Raw genomic sequence first — 8,956 nt, forward strand, 5'->3', positions numbered from 1 at the left:
CTTTAACTCTCTAGGAGTTTCTGAAGAAGGCTGTGCAGACAGTGTTCAATGTCTACTCAGCTTGGCACAAGGCACTTTCCATAACTGTCCATCTACCATAAGTATTCATTAGGGAAACCTTCAGTTGCTTACCATTTCTTTAATGCTAAGGATGATCACTCTGAAGAAAAATGGCATTGATGGGGCTGGAGGGATAGCAAGGTGGTAGAGCAAAGTGGGTCACACACAGCTGACCCAAGACCTGGGTTTGATCCCTGGCATCCCATATAGTCCCCCAAGCCTGCCAAGAGTGATTTCTGAGCACAGAGAGCCAGGAGTAACCCCTGAGGGATGCTGGGTGTGGCAGGAAGGAAGGAAGGAAGGAAGGAAGGAAGGAAGGAAGGAAGGAAGGAAGGAAGGAAGGAAGGAAGGAAGGAAGGAAGGAAGGTAGGAAGGAAGGAAGGAAGGAAGGAAGGAAGGAAGGAAGGAAGGAAGGAAGGAAGGAAGGAAGGAAGGAAGGAAGGAAGGAAGGAAGGAAGGAAGGAAGGAGGGAGGGAAGAAGGAAGGAGGGAAGGAGGGAGGGAGGAGGGAAGGAGGGAGGGAGGAAGGAAGGAGGGAGGGAGGAAGGAAGGAGGGAGGGAGGAAGGAAGGAGGGAGGGAGGAAGGAAGGAAGGAAGGAGGGAGGGAAGGAGATGGCACTGAGATCATCCCTGCACCCATGAATAAGAGTTCCACTGATATGCACTCTGGTACACTGGACTGTGGCTACTTTGGAGATTTATCTATCCTTATAGTCACAAAAGAAATTGGGCTCTAAGGTACCAGAGGTCAATGAAGACTTGGGGCTTTTACTCAGCCCTGTGATTTTTAGTTCCTGTAGCAACTTTCATTCTAATGAGCAAGCACTCATTTGTGCTAGAATAAGTCCAAGAGTTAACCCTAAGGAAGAGAGGCATAGTCCACTTGCTTGAACAATTGCCAGCCAGACAAAACAGCAACTTCCCTGTATGGAATGATTTAGTGCAGCATGACCAGGATAAATAATGAAGGCATTTGTTTATGCCTACTTACAACATCCCTCGTAGGCAAAAAGGGAAGGAAACATCATTCTAAGCCTGAAAAGGCAGCCGGTGCAGGCTCATCAAAAATATACATTTTCTTTTGTAGTCAAAGAGTGTGAGTCTGCTCTGCTTCACCTTCTGCCCTAAGCTCTTCTGATCTTCATGTCATTTAAATGAGAAAATCATTCTAGGGAGGCATCACATTTCAAAGACATGACCCTTAGGAGTATGTTGAAAGGATCCCCAGTGTTTGGGTTCACTCCCAGGTGAGGTGGTGTCATAGAGTTCCTAGAATGTCATCCAAAGACACAGATTTAGGAAAGTCTAAATAGAGTTGTTTGTCTTGTTTCTTTGCTTGTTGTGCAAATGGGCCTCAGCTATGGTGAGGAAACATCAGTACTTCAAGCTCCATCAAAGTCAAAATTCACTGATGCCCTCAGTAAAACCTGATAAAAACAGGAGCTTTTGTAGCCTGACCTCCACTATGAATTGTCTAGCTAAGACCCCCATAACATCTTCAAAATGGACCCCCAATTCAGTGGGTCTGCTTCAAGAAATAGCCAGGTTAAGTCACTTTTACTCCCTTTTCTTTCTGCTGAAGGACCTTTGAGTTGACCCATTATCAATCTTCCTACTCTTCACAGGCTTCCTCTACCCCCTAAGGAACCCCTGATTCATCTGGGATTCAGACAGTCAAGCAGTCTTAAGGATCACAGCACCACACATGCATTTCCAGCATTCAAGCATACTTCAGGGTTCAAGCATATATGCATTTCCAGTTCCTCCTGAACCCCAGATATTTTTAGGTCACACCCGGCAGCCCTCAGGGGTTACTCCTGGCTTTTACACTCAGAAATAGCTCTGGCAGGCTCTGGGGACCATATGGGATGCCAGGATTTGAACCACTGTCCTTCTGCATGAAAGGCAAATGCCTTTCATCCATGCTATCTCTCCAGCCCCAACGCCAGACATTTTTACTCCCAAGAAGCCACTTTCCCAATACTCCAACCCACTCATCTTGAGTAGAGTCTATTGGGAAAAGCCCACCAGAGTCACCACCCAACAAAACTGGGTTCTGTCTTTGTTTTTTTTTTTTTTTTTTGGTTTTTGGGCCACACCCGGTGACGCTCAGGGGTTACTCCTGGCTATGCGCTCAGAAGTCGCTCCTGGCTTGGGGGACCATATGGGACGCCGGGGGATCGAACCGCGGTCCGTCTCCTAGGCTAGCGCAGGTAAGGCAGGCACCTTACCTCGAGCGCCACCGCCCGGCCCAAGGGTTCTGTCTTTGTAACAGAGGATTCTATGCTCCTTCAACCGTTCAACTGCCAGTGCTCTCTCTCCCTTTTACCTGCCAAATTAGGTTTAAAGAGGAGATGCCTGGTTCCTGTATCCTAGGAAGGTGTTAAATATTTCTGCTGCTAGGAATCCAGCTAGAGACATTAACACCTACCTCCTGGCTCAAGAGTGGGTGTTAATATTCTCTTTCATCCAAGGCCTTTCCTCTAAAGGGGCTGCTCCACCAGTGCCAGGGTGAGGAAAGCCCGTCAAATTGCACCAGCCCCCTGACAGGTAGTGGGCACTAAACTAACAATCCCATTGTTTTCATCCTTTTTTTTTTTTTTAATCATGTCTAAAGTATTTAGTAGAGAAAGACTATTCCAAAGCCTGAGACAGGGAAATGTTACCTTAAATAGTCATAGGTTTGCACAACCTATCATAAAATTTGCATTATGTAAAAAAACAAATTATCAAAGCAATTTTATTTAAAAATAAAACCAGACCTTCCCTGAGGATTTTCTTGGCATTCCTTCCTTCTTACCACAGCTCCAAGAAGCAAAATTCATTATTGTCATCGTACAGATGACTGCACAGGCTCAAAGACATAGATGAAGAGTGCTTACCACTCTGATTTTTTGTTTGGCTGTGAAGTCCTTGCCCTCACTCACAGGTCCTTACTGGATTGCTAATTGTGGCATCTTGGGAAAGTTCAAAAAGGCCACAAACGGAGGTGTTCTGACCAAAGACAAAAGAGGAAGACTTCTGATCTGAGCCCAAGGTCAAATGAGTTCCAGGCTAATATATCTCCTACCAGACCACACAGGACCATCACATAGCAGCACAGCACCAACAGCATTTCCCTGGCCTCACTTGTCCTTCAATCATCTTTTCTCATGATACGCATTTACTGAAATCTCTCTCTCTCTCTCTCTCTCTCTCTCTCTCTCTCTCTCTCTCTCTCTCTCTCTCTCTCTCTCTCTCTCTCTCTCTCTCTCTCTCTTTCCCACCCCCCTGTCTTTCTCTCTTTACTGGGTATGGACAATTAGAAAAATAAAGAATCAAACAAATACCTAGTCTATCAGTTGGCTACATTCTATAGAAAGCCCAGGAAGATATAGAGGCAACTTCAGTATAGATCAGAGAAGTCATCATTGCCATTACAAAGGAGGAAATGAGACTCATCTATGAGAGTCATAGAAGAAAAACGCATCAAAAAGAACTCTTCACTAAGTTGAAATCTAATGAATAGTTCATTAAAAACCCATTAAGAGAGAGCTACACTATCCAAAAATACAATATGTGAAGGGCTGAGAGAGAATGCAGTGGGCAGGGAACTTGCCTTACATGCACCCAATTCAGGTTTGATCCTCTGCACAACATATGCTCCTTGAGCACTTCTAGGAGAGATCCTTGACTGCAAAACCAGGAGTAAACCCCAACTAGGCACTAAGTCACTAGGTATGACTCAAAAACTAAAAGCAAAAACAACAAAAACAAACAAACAAACAAACAAAAAACCTAAAAGCAAACACAAAATCCAGTATTTTTTTATTTCCACAATAGAAATTAAGCCCACAAAGGGATATTTTTGGCAAACCCATCTAAACTTAAGGTCACCAAATAGCTTATGAAAGAAAATAATTTACTGTAGAAGCAGACTAGCTTGCCACAAAGAGGTGGGGAGAGTCAGTGAGGACAGAGAAGGACCATTATTATAGCAATGAAAGTTGGACATGACCACTCTGAACAAGAACTGGATATTGAAAGGAGGTAAAGTAATATGTATGATACCCTTTCATAACAGTATTGCAAACCACAGTGCCTAAAAGAAAAAAATGGAGGGAGGGAGGGAGGGAGAGGGAGAGAGAGAGAGAGAGAGAGAGAGAGAGAGAGAGAGAGAGAGAGAGAAAGAGAGAGAAGAAAAGTATCTGACATAGAGGCATGTTGGATGGGGTATTGGGAGTGAAACTAGAGACATTAGAGACCAGAAGTGTACAGTGGTTAAGGTATGGATGTTGGAACATTGTATGACTGAAACTCAATCACCAATAACTTTGTAATTGTGTATCTCATAGTTTGAAAAAAAAATTCTGTCATCTCCTGATCATGCAGAATTACCTATTAGGAGTCATTCAAACCCCTAACAAATCAATTAGCTACAAACATTTAGCTTACTTTTCTGCCATGTCTTCAATTTTAAAATCTGAGCTAGAAAAAGATTGGGGTAAAGCTGTATCTTTTAAAAACTATTTTTAAAGTTGTATGCAACCTTTTGAACTGTAATTGCATACATGTCTACGTTCCAGTGAGCTAATCAGTCAGAATCATTTTCTAAGAAGCAAATAAAACAAAGATAATTACACATGTTCCACTTGCTTCTTTGGGGGTGATGTTACTTTTCATTATTTCAATAGTGAGAAGCTCCCAGTCAACATGGAGAGTTGAGTTTGCCTAGAATTTCAGTGTAGAATCTTAGTACTGATTTTACATCAAGTGAAACTCACTTATCCCCAGGGACCAAAGGCCAAGCACGCACTTCCTAACAGCTCTCCCATAAGAGGAGATCTCAAGGACCCAGCAGAACTCTCAATTCTTACAGCCAGATTCCTAGAGAGTTAGAATTGAACAATCTCTCCATTTCTTTCATTTGCCCTGAGGCTATGACATAAAGGTCCTGACCAGGCTGAGTCCTTTGGAGAGGTCACTTAATTTGGAATGAACACCCCCACCCCTGAACCAACATCAGGTGCTCACAGGACAATAGAGCTACCATGCTTCACTGCAATGCACTTTGCATCCTTGAGCACTCAAGGGGGTAACCTTAATGAGCACAAAATATTCATCTCTAATAAGAACATGCTGTCATAATCACCCTCCATGTGATAAATATCCTAGAGGTTTTCTCTTTGTTAGGTTAATGCTTTTCCACAAGATAATTTAACCAATTCTCTAAAAAATAATCACACGTTATCAGGACCCAATATAGTAATATGGTGGGCTGTGTGTGTTTTTTTTTTTAAATGTTTTGAGTCTTGCCTTAAACAAATCCCATCCAAATAAATGTTCCCTTTTTGAGCTGGCACCAAAGCCTCTGTTGTTCGTTGTAATCAAGCCCCCAGTTGGCTCACTTCTCATCTAACAGTATGTCTTCTGATTTCATTTGAGCAAAATTTATCATCCACAAGCAAAGGCAGAAAATGTGTGAATGTCTAAAGCTTATGTAAATTAAGAGGCCATGCACACTGGTCCTAAAAATAGTAGATAATTATAGGCATTTCTTTCCCATACAATAATTATAGGCCTCCTGTCATCTTTTCTATTCTGTATAAGGTCACAGTAGTATTATACAAAATTTACAGGATATTACAAGTTAAAAACACAATAATTAGCAACTGTGCATCTTCGGCACCAGTGATGAATGTTCACAGTAAAAGTTAAAGAAAAAAAAAAAGAAAAAGAGCATTATTTGTTTTATGTGGACAGTACACACTTAAATTTAATCATCAACTCCTGCTACCCAATAGGCAATATTCTCTCACTATTATAATGCTATTTGCCAAGTTCATACGACACCCTTGGGCTAAATTCATCCTTAACGAAGAGACAGGAAGCCAAATCTCTCACCGTCATCTCAACCAGGTGCACCATATTATTTTAAATTTAATAATTCTGTTGAACAGATTGAATGATAATGAGCCAGCTTAGAGAAAGTGCCAAGGATTATTTTGACCATTATGATAAATATCTGATTTGGGGGTAAAAAAAAAAAAAAGATTCTCTCACTAAATAACATGAACATTTCAAAGGGTTGCTTATTTCATATAATGCATGGGGTATTTTCACTAGACTTGTTTATATCATTCATGAAGGAGAAAAAAGGAGATGATATTATGCTTCCATAGAAAAATATTTTTCTAAGTTTATACTTAGCTCTTACTTACCTATGCTAATAGGAACAAAGAAGCACAGAAAATAGAAAATGACCATTGTAAAACTATCAGAAAAGAATATATCCTGATTCAGCCTTTCCTGGCTCTCTCATGATTTCAACATTATCTTAAGAAAAACAAGTACATTTTAAGAAGAACAAGAATGGTGTAAGAGAAGGTTCTGGAGATCCAGAATCCTTTATCACAAAACTCACATATGTCCTTTGGTTAGCTCAGCTGTTCCCTATCTCTGACTAGCAATGATCTACTCTCCACTTGCCATGCTGAGGACCAATCTGATCGAATAAACAAAAAAGCTCCAGTCTATAGCTATGCCAGCTCAGAAGCAATTTAGAGCCAAAGATCAGTATCCCTGGGAGAAGTGAGACTCATCAGAGCAACCAGACATTCTGCAAGAAATGAGAGACTAATAGCCATGCCCCTACTATTCCCAACACTGAGAGCAGAATAGAGTAGCAAGAGATTAAGACTGGTCCATAGAGTTGGAGAAATAGGACAGCAGATATAGAATTGCCCTTGAATGTAGCTGATATGAGTTTGATCAAGTGTAACCTAGCACCCTACCAACATCACAAAAGAAAAATAAAAAGGAAGAAAGAGAAGAATAGTTTGGAGTCAGAGCCAGAGAGACAGTACAAGAGTTAAGGTGCTTGCCATATATGCAGCCAACCAGCCAATCCTGGTTTGATCTCTGGCATTATGATGTCCCTGAGCATAGCTGAAAACAACCCCCAAGAGTAGCCCTTGACCATTTGACACCTGGTCCCCTAAGCATAGTCAGGAGTGATTCCAAACAAAAAATTGAAGTAGTGTCCAGGCACTGCCAGGTGTAGCCCTAACGCCTCCCACCAAAAAGGAGGGCCAGGAGATAGCTCAAAGAGCTGACATCAGCTTCACAAGCCTGGATTTCAACCCTGGCACTGCAACAACCGCAGAATAAAAAGGGGAAAGATGCCCTGAGCACCTCTTTGACTTATTTTGCTAAACCTTGACACATAGTCTTTGAGGAGAGCAGTCCTTCACTGGTTCCTAGCCTCAGATCTCTCTTCTGCTTTTCTGGCTATCTCCCACCCACCACCCCTGCTGCAAGTGGAGAACCTGTGGTTTTAAGAATGCTAACCCCACAGCTCTAGGATCATTCCCCTCTCCCATTACTGTTTCAGGAAGGAGCCCAAGACTTGCGCTTGTCCAAGCAGAGTGAGACTGGGTCAGCACAAAATGCAGCGACAGAGACTCACTGGATATTTGTCCCTGAGGCTGCTGAACTCACCTTGGATTGTCCCCGTCCACTAACACCAACAAGGTAGAAGGTAGAACAGTCACACACAGCAGTTCCATAGGGACCTCACGAGTTCTGTCTAAACCTGGCCTTCCTCCCATATATTGCAGTGACATCGCCAATAATTACCTCCACGTTTTAAGTCCTGTTCTATAGCCTGTAATCGAAAGCATTCTGAGGGGAAACTTCCCCAATGTCTCTAGAACCTTCATTTCTCTCTATTTCTTCCTACAACCCTGCTCTAAATAACTTGCATTTCCTCTCAGGACCATTGCAACAGCCTTCCAATTAGGCTTCCTGAGCTGTCTCCTCACTTCATTTGCCACAGATTCTCCACAGGTAGTCAACGTGATCCTAAAAAATAAATAAATAAAATGTGATTAAATCACTTCCCAGCTGTGAGTCCTTTAATGATGCATTACAGAGATTAGGATAAATTCCATGTCCCTAGCAAAGCTTCCTAGGTCCTCTCTGAATTGGTCCCTAACCATCTTCAACACCCTCATCTTAGCTCAATCCCCCTTGGTTTTTAAAATCCAGACATAAAGGGGCTCGAGTGACAGCTCAGTTAGTTGTGTGCAGGTAATGCAAGTGGATGATGCCACATGATACCCTGAACACTGCCAGAACACTGAACACTATTCAGGATACCTGAATACTGCCAGGAGTGAACCGTGACCACAACTGAATACAAACCAAAATCCAAAAAAAAAGAAATTTTTGGGTGGGTTGGGTCACACTAAGGGGTTATTCCTGGCTCTAAGCTTAGAAATCACTCCTGGCAGGCTCAGGGGATCATATGGGATGTCTGGATTCAAACCACCGTTCTTCTGCATGCAAGGCAAATATTCTACCTCCATGCTACCTCTCTGGCCCCAAAAGAATTATTTTTTAATAAATAAAGCCCAGGTACAAAGACCTTCTCATACTTCCTTGAAGCCACCCACAATCTTTTTTGTGTTACATCTTTTGTACAAGTTGTTCCATCTTCCAGTCAATGACCAAGGGTCCCCCACTTCCATACCATTGGTCCTCAATGGTTTACCTCACATAATCCCTTGACTATTGGTCCTCCAGTTCCAAATCTCCACTCTTCTCTGTCTACCTTTGTAACAAATGCCCTCACACTTGCAATCACTTATTCATCTGACTGCTTTCTGCCACATCTCCCCTCACTGGTTTGTAATTATCACCCACCAACCACAGCCTGGAACATAGCAGGCCCTCAGTAAGTATCGGATAAAATAACCAAGATGAGTATAAATTCTACTATGTTACCACTTAGCTATACAATCCTGATCAAAGTACTTAAGCTCCATTTCATCTTAAAAGAAAAGTAAATAGATGATAAAATATAGTGTACAGGACAGTTTAATGATAACATTTAATTATGGGGTGAGGAGGTAGCC

Source organism: Suncus etruscus, chromosome 4 (assembly GCF_024139225.1).
Source record: "Suncus etruscus isolate mSunEtr1 chromosome 4, mSunEtr1.pri.cur, whole genome shotgun sequence".
NCBI classification, from domain to species: domain Eukaryota; kingdom Metazoa; phylum Chordata; class Mammalia; order Eulipotyphla; family Soricidae; genus Suncus; species Suncus etruscus.